This window comes from Zonotrichia leucophrys, chromosome 21 (genome assembly GCF_028769735.1).
Source record: "Zonotrichia leucophrys gambelii isolate GWCS_2022_RI chromosome 21, RI_Zleu_2.0, whole genome shotgun sequence".
NCBI lineage: Eukaryota > Metazoa > Chordata > Aves > Passeriformes > Passerellidae > Zonotrichia > Zonotrichia leucophrys.
The window spans coordinates 7,338,467-7,348,365 of record NC_088190.1 but is presented as its reverse complement, the minus strand read 5'-3'; the positions used below and the strand labels follow the sequence as shown (position 1 = coordinate 7,348,365).

General features: G+C 42.7%; 1 long non-coding RNA gene across 1 annotated transcript; it reads right to left on the bottom strand.

Annotated features, from left to right (window-relative positions):
• Positions 1-526: 526 nt before the first annotated feature.
• On the bottom strand, positions 527-8,287 carry LOC135456697 (uncharacterized). Its single transcript, XR_010442596.1, has 2 exons — positions 8,232-8,287; positions 527-876 (listed from the first exon to the last, which is right to left on the bottom strand). It is a non-coding gene; the product is annotated as an uncharacterized LOC135456697 (long non-coding RNA).
• Between the last annotated feature and the right edge of the window lie 1,612 nt (positions 8,288-9,899).

Below are 9,899 nucleotides of genomic sequence, written 5' to 3'. Positions count from 1 at the left end.
CGAGACCCAGGTCAGCCCCCAGACTCCTGCAGAAAGAAAGCTGGACCCTCCATGTGTGTGTGTCTGGGACCTAATCATCTCACCGCGTGGCTGAATAAAACATCTGTGGATATTATGCAAAGGTCCTTTTTGCTTCCTTACCCTGGATTATACTAGCAGCAATTCAGCTTGCTACAAATGGCGCCCGGACAGGGACCTCTTCTCCTGGAAAACATCTGCACTACACCAGCTCAAGAATTTTGTTGTCTTACCCCAGTGTGTTGAGTTTGAAATTTTAGTTCCTTCCTCCTTTTACTCTTGGGAAGAGATTGGGTTTAGATGGAAACAACACTCATCCACCAGAACAAGAAATTCACCTCCACCTTAAAAAGTCTTTTCTTCAAGAAGATTTTGGTTTTTCAGAGGGGGAGTTAAAGTGTTTTGAACACTGATTATTTAAACATTTATATTTCGCGGAACATAATCCTAACCAATGACTTTCTAGAAGTAGTTTGGGAAAAATTAAGACCTGAAGAAGACTTCCATAAAGTATTCTATCCTTTTTTTAATATGATGATGATATGCATTCAGAATCTTGAGGAACAGTTAAAAAATAGCGAACCCCAACTGAGAACCCCTTCTCCAAGCTCTTCCATCTTTACTCCTGATGCCCAGGTTTGCTGTCACTGCATGGCCACAGCTGCGTGTGTGGTTGCATTCACATGCTCAAGATGGTGGAGACCACATGGCATTGGCAGTCACACATCTCCTCCAACAGTTTCCACAGTCTCAGGAGTGAGGGAGGGGAGGTCAAAGGAGCGGCGTCTGATTAGCAATGTAAAGCTGCACCAGTTTCTTACAACGAAGCGGAAAGAAACCCCACGGGCACTTGCATTTCTGGAAAGGACAGAAAATAAAGAATGGATGTGTTTAACTCAGTTGCTATAGCACCACAAGATGTGGCATGGGTGCTGAGAGCCATCCCCGCTCACACTGAACAGCTGCCTCCGTGGAAAACCCGCAGCCGAGCCTAGGTCACAGCAGCCCACAGCACTGGGGCAGAGGGTGGGTGTTGCGGTGTGTTGCAATGTCCTGTTTTAAACTTCCGGGTCCCTTCCCAGGTGTGCCTATACCTTCTCCCTTCCCCCTCGCCCCTTGCTGAGTGTGCCCTGTCAATCAGGCTAACATACTAGCAAGGCGTCGTAGACCCTGCCCCTTCACCTGGTTGGTAGCTCACCTGTCCCCTCCCCTTCCCCTGTCCCAGAGCTTAAAAGGTTAATGAGACCATGCAGCCATATTCTGTTGGAGGAATTGCCCCAGTTCAGACCTCTGTAACCATGGAATAAACATCTGGATATAACCCTCCAGCAGAATCCACTCCTTTATCTCTTCACCGTCGCCAGAAGCTCTCTCTCCTGAGGTAAACGGAGTCCCTGACAAGCCTGGACTTGCACCAGTGCCCCGCTGCAATCTCCAGCAGCCAAGGTATCTCTGGGGTAAAGCACCACAGAAGCCGCCTTTGGCTCAGCAGCGAGGGTCACACTGACCCAGGCACAATCTAACTGGTTATATTGGGATTCCTATTCCAATAGGTGGGTGGGTGAGACCAGCAGGTGGGCAGCCCTGCCAGGGGATGGCTCAGAACTGCAGACCTGGCAGCGAAACCACCACCCCCTGCCTGCCCGCAGAGCCCGCACCACTGCCAAAGCTCTGTGCCAGCAGCGCCCGTGGGCATCAGCTGAGAGAGACCCCTGAGACAAAGCCAGGTCTCAGTGTGGCCACCAGCCCCGGGAGCATGTTGAACCCCACACGGCAGCGCACCAACCTCAACACCATCAGCACATCCAGCACCAGCAACACCAACACAAACCCACTGGCAGAGGTAAAAAGTCCTTGCCATGAATGTTTTGGGGACAGTAAAATGGTTCAATGTAAAAAACACAGTGTCATCACCTGGCATGATAACAAAGAAGATGAGTTTGTTCATCAGACTGCTATAAAAAAGAACAACCACAAGAAATACCTCCAAGTCTAGGAGATGGAGAAATTGTTGAATTTCATATAATACAAGGAAGAAAAGGCCCCCAAGCAGCTGATGTGACAGGACCTGGTTATTGCAGTGACTTGTGAGGGTTCCTCAGGGTGAGAGAGATGGACGAGAATCTTGCTTCATGATCAGAAGGCTGGATTTATTAATTTATGATATATAATGCATTATGACTATACTAAAAGGAATAGAGAGACAAGTTGCAGAAGCTGCTAAGCTAAGAATAGAATAGGAATCTCCCCAACAAGGTTCTGTGTCCAGGCAGAAAGCAGGACAATGTCTCCCGTGAGTGGTCAGTAAATCCAAACACTCACAGAAGACCAATCACAGATGCACCTGTTACATTCCACAACAGCAGATAATAATTGTTTACATTTTTCTTCTGGGGCCTCAGCTTCCCAGAAAGGACAAATCCTAAAAGAAAGGATTTTATGAAAAAATGTCTGTGACACCTGGTGGAGTTCCAGTGCAAGGTAATAAACATGCACCAAACTGTAAACCTGCGAAATATTACCCACGTCATGGAAGTCCTCCACACTCCTACCAAGGAAATAAAATCCAAAACCAACAACCAAGCCCCAGCAACAGTCTAAAAGCTGAAAGAGCACAGAACCCTGATGAGTCATCCTCCTTCCAAGAGTCCACCTCCACAATGAAAGAACCTTCCAGTTCAGTAAGTCCCACTTCTTCTAATACTCTTCCCCAATTCCTGTGGCCTCCCTGCCCTCCTCCCACTTTCCCCTTTGCCTTTCCATTGTCCTATTACCCCTTTTTTATGTTCCCACAAATTCCTACCACCTTTTCCCCCTTCCATGGTCTCCCTCCACTAAACCCTTTCCGCAGAGTTCCTTCGTAATACCAGAGGGAGGGTGACTGGGAGGGAAAGAAATTAAAGTTTCCCTAAAGTAACCATCCTTTTCTTAAAGTTAATGATTTCTATCTGGGGTTTCCAACAGACACACCACCACCTACACTACCTTGTACAGGGCCAATTACAGCCAAAAACACTGCCCCAGGTGGCAGAGAGCCAGTCCCTGCTGAAGGAACCTTCTCCTGACTTGGTTTCCTGATAAGCCATACTAAGAAAATCCCGCATCCCTCCTGCCAGCTCTAAGAAAATCTGTTTGGACACTGGGGACTCAGAATTGCTTGCATTTTGAAAATTGTCTTATGAGCACTTTTAATTGTTTTTGTCATTTTGTGTTGATTCAAATTGATCCTTCAGAGAAGCTTTCTTAATAATATAAAAAACGGGGAATTGTGGACACCCTGGGAGGGGCATTCCCTGGTCTAGGGAGACACAAGAAACTTCCCTCAAAAAGCTGTTAGACCCCATTGCCTCTTTCCCCTGTCCCTATGTCTGTCCCTAAGTTCCTGAGCCACACCTTCCCTATTCCCTGATTGGCCCTTATCTTTGTACTGCCTCGAGACCAGGGTCAGCCCCCAGACTCCTGCAGAAAGAAAGCTGGACCCTCCATGTGTGTGTGTCTGGGACCTGATCATCTCACCACGTGGCTGAATAAAACATCTGTGGAGATTATGCAAAGGTCCTTTTTGCTTCCTTGCCCTGGACTATGCTGGCAGCAATTCAGCTTGTTACAGAGCCATTTGTGCCCAAAGTCAAGCACCAGCTCCCTGCACCCCCAGCCCATGGGACAGCCCAGTCCCAAGGCTCCCTTGGTGAGAGAACTGGGGAAACAAATGAGGGCAAGTGTCTGCAATGAAGAGAGATGGGGAAGACTGATTCGGTGATCAGAATCTGATTTTAATAGATACAATAAGTAGCATGTGAAAAATAGAAGGGCAATTTAAAACATTATGTTATCAATTTCTTAAACATTGTACTATTACTTGGAGTCTGTAGTATTTGGCAAGCTTTATTTTTTAAAGTGAGAGCTTTAAAAAGCATTTCCAGGTATGATTTCAAGTTCACTTTAAAAGGAGATTTAGGTATTATAGGTCCAAATTCAGCAAGTCAAAATTACTTGAGTATAGTTTTGGTGTAGAAAAGTTTCTCTGCTAGTTAAGACCAGGACTTGGCCAAGTGGAAAAATCTCTTTAATTTATTTTAGAAACCTCTTAGTAATAGTAGTTAGAAAAATAATCTATGTCTTATATATAGCTATACAAAGATACATGAAGGTTTGTAAAGTAGCTGGTTTTGTCATTTAGCATTAGTTAAACAGTTAAACAAAGACACATAGCAAATTAATAAAGTAATGCTTGTTATAAAAATAAGTGAATTCATATCATAAGATTAACAGCATAATCAGGGTTACTAATACATCAGTAGGAACTCATATAAGAAATTGAGATTATAATTGAAGTCTTTAAGAAATTGAGGTTATATTTTCCTAGACATTTATGACATTAAAGCAAAAAAGTAAAAAATAAAGCATTAAATAACCCACAACTAATAGCAGTCATAATATGGAGACTCATTTTCCAGTACTACTTATAACAAAATAAAATAGCAAAAATTGTTCTTATTGCTATAGTAAAAAAGTTGTATCTTGTAATGTAAATGAGCAAATTTGACAAAAATTCATTCAGGCTTTATGTGATTCACTTGTATAGCAAATGTAATAGCAACAGTAATTGAAACAGGTATACTTCAACAAAACTTAAAATCAACTTCACTAAAACTTAACCTTAATAAATATATCTAAAAGAACTTAAAGTTAGCACCACTGAGACTAAACAAAAATTAATCTTAACTAGAATTAACTTATTTAAAATCTATTATTACAAAAAGTTTACTGAAAATTTGTCAAACAGTTAAACATTGTGAAAAATGCATATTATATGATTGGCTCTTTGCAAATATTAAAATGAATACTATATGTGTTATCTTGGAAAGTTATGCTGTGTTAATCTCTTTTAAGTAGTGTGGTAAATATAGTTTTTAGGCTATAGCATAATATTGGATAGAAACTCTGTGATGTAAGATACTTTTTGTAACTAGCACAAAGAATGGAAAAGATAGAGATAGAAGCAAACAGAGAACAAGATTCCGAGAAAATAATTATTGCCTCCTTATCAGGAAGGCCCAGACTTTGAGGAACCAAAGAAGATTGATTTACAAGATGGGGGAGGGAAGCTGAAATTAAGCAGAAACTCCCTAGTTTGAAAGGAATGTTTGAATCATGTATGAAATATATGAATATGCAATAGGCTATTGCTTTTAAGGTGTAATCCTTTGTTAGCAAGGTGTGCCTCTTAGCAGAATGCCAGGCACCCAGATATCTGTAATTCTTTGCTTTTTATTGTCTCTTATTGTCCTAATTTTTAGGACTATTTTCATTATTATTTTATTACTATTAAACTTCTAAAATTTTAACACAAGTGAATGGCATTTTTCACAACATCAAAGTAAACAACATGCAAGTAAACAACTGTACTGAAATATTCACAATAAAATTATGTTGTTAAAACTATGGGTAAAAAGCAAGCACTTAAAGCTGACAGTGGAGCTAAGTCTCAAATAATTACTGCAGATTTAGTTCAAGGTTTGTCTTGCATGTCAGCTAAAGATTCTTGAATTTACAATTTATTTAATTACTCTCAGTGAACTATGCAAGTTTGCTATGTTACTAATATCTAAGAAGACACCACCTCTATAAAAGCACCTTTGAATTTTTCTAGTAACAATCCTGTGAAAAAACACAAGTTATTAAAATTAGAAGATAAATCTCAACACTGGCTGGTGCCAGGAAGGGGTGGCTGCACCCCCTGCAGCAGCTCTAAATATTGCTTGTAGGATGGATTTAAGTTTGGCTTATGTGAGAGTCTGTCTGAATTTTCCCTCATCTGCCTCACGATTGTCATTGGGGACCACTAAAGAGAAGACCCCCCCTGTCTAGAATATCTTGCTTTGAAGGAGAAAATCACATGCCAAAGGCCCTGAGATCTGAAAGCACACTGTTAAGTTATTGTTTTCACAAGTGTGTTTGCTGTATGCTAAGAAGGGGCACCATGCCCCGTTTGCAACAACAGCCTTGGGAGCTGTCCCACCTCTCGGCCTGGCTGGACTCTCCTGAGTTTCAGGTGGTCTCCCACAGAAGACCCTCACCTGTTTTACAACCACCGTGACAGACAGACTGGGATGTAAGGAGCCTCTCCATCAAGGACTGAGACATGAAATCCCTATGTGAAAAGGCCCCTCTGTTCCTTCCAAGGACTGGGACTGAAACCCCCAGCCCGGGGGAGGTGTGTGGAGGAGGCAAGCTGACCAAAGCGAGATGTTGGCCTGCAGGCTGTGACCACTGGACCAGGAAAACAATGGCTCTCATTTACTGCTGAGAACATGGACTACCTGTTACATCTGTTATGTTTGTCCAATTATCTCATCATAAAAAAAACCAAACAATATTAAAAGTAGTAGCAATTTTAATTGAATAGTTAAAAAATATATAAAAAATTGGATACAATATAATTTGATTAAAATAAGGGATAATTTGGTTCCAATAATAGCGCATAAGCAAAAGATAACCACGGGGTATGGAGGGCAGGGTTCTGGGGCCCTTGCCACCTCACGTACAAGCTTGCCAAGTGAAAATCACCCCTTATATGCCATGTGTCAATACCATCTCCTCCCATTTTCGGTTCGTCATATCTCTATCTCCGCCCTCATTACCACCCTTATCACGCATGTGCCACCACTCGGTTTGGTGGTCACACAAGTCTTTGGGGGTGGTTTTGGATGAAGACCTCTCTTCTTCCTCTTTGTCTTTTAATTCACCTTTGGGTTACACATGCGCACCAAGCCAGTACAATGTAAGCCAAGACTAACGTATCACTGCATCTACATATCAAGGCAATAAATCCCTTATAATTAGCATTTTCTGGGACCCAACCAGGTTCTTGGTCATTTTTAGCAACTGTATCTTCAGCTTCTTTCCTGTGGTCCTTAAGGACATCTGCTGGGAAGGAGGGGTGGAGCCCCTCCTTTCCCTCTCTGCTTTGGCATTACAACTTCTAACTATTAACTATTTTATTATTCTCAAATATTAATTACTGTATCAATATTGATTACTGTTTCAATTTTTATCAGCACGAAGCATACCTATTTATCACACATCTATTTCTTATTGTATCTGTTTTCCACTCCCCCCAACAAATTTCAATAGAATTATCATAATAAAAACCTCTGAGTTAGCTAGAGATTTTGAGACCTCCCCAGCGTAACAGGCAGATCCTTGACTGGACTGGACCAAAGGAATTCGTCTCTTCGTTGGTAGCTATGTCCCCCTCTCTGTCTCTCTTTATCTTTTTCTCTCCCTTAATCCCTCTATCGCATTTTGCTGTGGTCATTCAATAAAGGTGCATTTGTTTTTATTATTACAGCAAACTCCCTTGTACCATGTCAGTTCTTTTGCATCTTGAGATCACTCCTATGAACCACCACGTTATCCGTTCACTAGGACGGATCGTGACAGCTTAGTAAGAGTAACGGGATATAAACATTGAAGGCTAAAATAAAAAAATATTTAGTTATATAGTACTAAATGGCTGTACCGAAAAATTCACAACAAAATACATTGTTAAAAAAACACAAGCAACTGGTAATATACCAGTTTGACCCAGGCTAGGTATCCCTCAGGGCTTTAGATCTGTATGAGCTGTGGCTTTTGATACCTGGGTTGCTCCTTCCTGTTGTATTCATATTGTTGTTATCCTATTTCTAGAGTCGCATACCTTCTCACACACAGCTCTTCACAGCAGTGGTGCTGTTGTTGCTTTTCAGTCAGGGCTCGTCTCCAGCTCTCCCTGGCTGCCCCACCCCCTTTTATCCCAGCTACCTCCACGGGCTACAGCTGCCACCCAATTAAGGACATCACAGCTGCGGCCCATTTACAATAACTAGAATTGGGGCAGGGTCACTTACACAATACAGAGATCTTTTACTGCAATACATATATTTACTCAGGTCCCTATATTTCCCCCTGTTCTTTTAACAATTTTTCAATTACACAGTTACAATATACATATCTGTCCCAGCTCTAAGGCTGCCACAGCTCTCAGCTGTCTTGAATACATTGAATACATACATATCCCTTGATCTTTCTGTCCCAGCTCTCAGGCTGCCACAGCTCTCAGCTGTCCTATCTTCTATCACAGCTCTTCAGGCTGCGTGTCTCTATCACATCGGGGTCACCAATTGTTGTATTCATATCATTGCTATCCTATTTCTAGAGTCTCATACCTTCTCACACACAGCTCTTCACAGCAGTGTTGTTGTTGCTTTTCAGTCAGGGCTCCTCCCCAGCTCTCCCTGGCTGCCCCACTCCCTTTTATCCCAGCTAACTCCACGGGCTACAGCTGCCACCCAATTAAGAACATCACAGCTGCAGCCCATTTACAATAACTAGAATTGGGGCAGGGTCACTTATACAATACAGAGATCTTTTACTGCAATACATATATTTACTCAGGCCCCTATACCTTCCAACGCTTCAAAGTGCCTGGGGTTCTTCAGCCAGGGACCATTATGGGGTTGTGAGTGTCCCCAACGACTCCTATACAAAATCTGAATGCATGAAAATTCTCCACTGTGTTAACACATCCCTCCCCCATAAAACCAGGGGGACAGGCAGCACAAAATGTTTAACTGTGGCTGTCCACCCATCAAGCCCTGTTATTTGCACTGAGTGTTAGCTTTGCAGGCTTTCAATATTCCCACCCATACAAGAGAGTTAATGGCCACTCACTGGGCCTATGGCTTTTTGAGATAATAGTCACATTGGCTCTTGTATCAATGAGTCCTGTTAGGAGTGTCTCTGCCTTTCAGAGTCACTTTGCACTGGCATGTGGGACGCTGAGAACTGTGGAAGCAAAAAATCTGTGGGCACCCTGTAGAACCAAAACCCCTCTTCTCAGTTATCAGGGATGCAGATAGTGGTGCTGCCAGGGAAAAGATGAGTTGGGCTATCATAAATATTTTTTCCTGACATGCAGGAGGAATGATGAGGAGGACTCCATGTTGTCAGAAGGCTAATTTATTACTTTATTACACTATATTATATTAAAGAATACTATACTGTACTGTACTATACTATACTATACTGAGAAGATATTTACTGAATGCTAAAAAGATAACAATGAAAACTCATGACCCTTTCTAGAGTCCCGACACAGCTTGGCCCTAATTGACCATTGAGTCAAAACAACTCACACCGGAGTCCAATCAAGCAATCACCTTGGGTAAACAATCTCCAGACACATCCCACATGAGAACAACACAAGAGAAGCAAATGAGATAAGGATTGTTTTTCTTTTCTCTGAGGCCTCTCGCTGCCTTTCATCTTCCCAGGAGAAAAACCCTGGGCGATGGAATAATGTTCAGAGAATGTGAATGCCACATTTGCCTATATTGCTCCTGGCCAGGACTACACAGGGCGGCTGGAGAGTCCATGCTAGGAGCAGAGTCAATAGCTCCAGGGAGAACAAACAAAGATTGCATACGCTGTCCAGGTGGTCTGAAAACTCCTGTGGGAAGCAAATGAACAGATGAATCAAGCAACATTACTGTGCTGGAGGTTGCCAGGTCCATTCTTGGACTGCCTGGGGTGGTTGGTCAGTGACAGTCCGGCCGGGGCTCCTGTGGTCTGGTGAAGGCTGCCTGGGGCAGCGGCTGGGCTGAGGTGTGGTCCACTCTGAGGCATGGGCTGGGGCATCTCCCTCCTCACATGGTGCCACACTACAGCTCCGGTTTCTCGGTATTGGACACCCTTCAAAAGCATACTTAGACCGAAGTTGATTGCAGCACCAAGGGCAAATACCAGGAGTTTTGGATCTGACCTTGTGAAAAGTACATATTACATAATTGGCTCTTTGCAGACATTATAAATGATCAATCATGAGCCAAATTGTC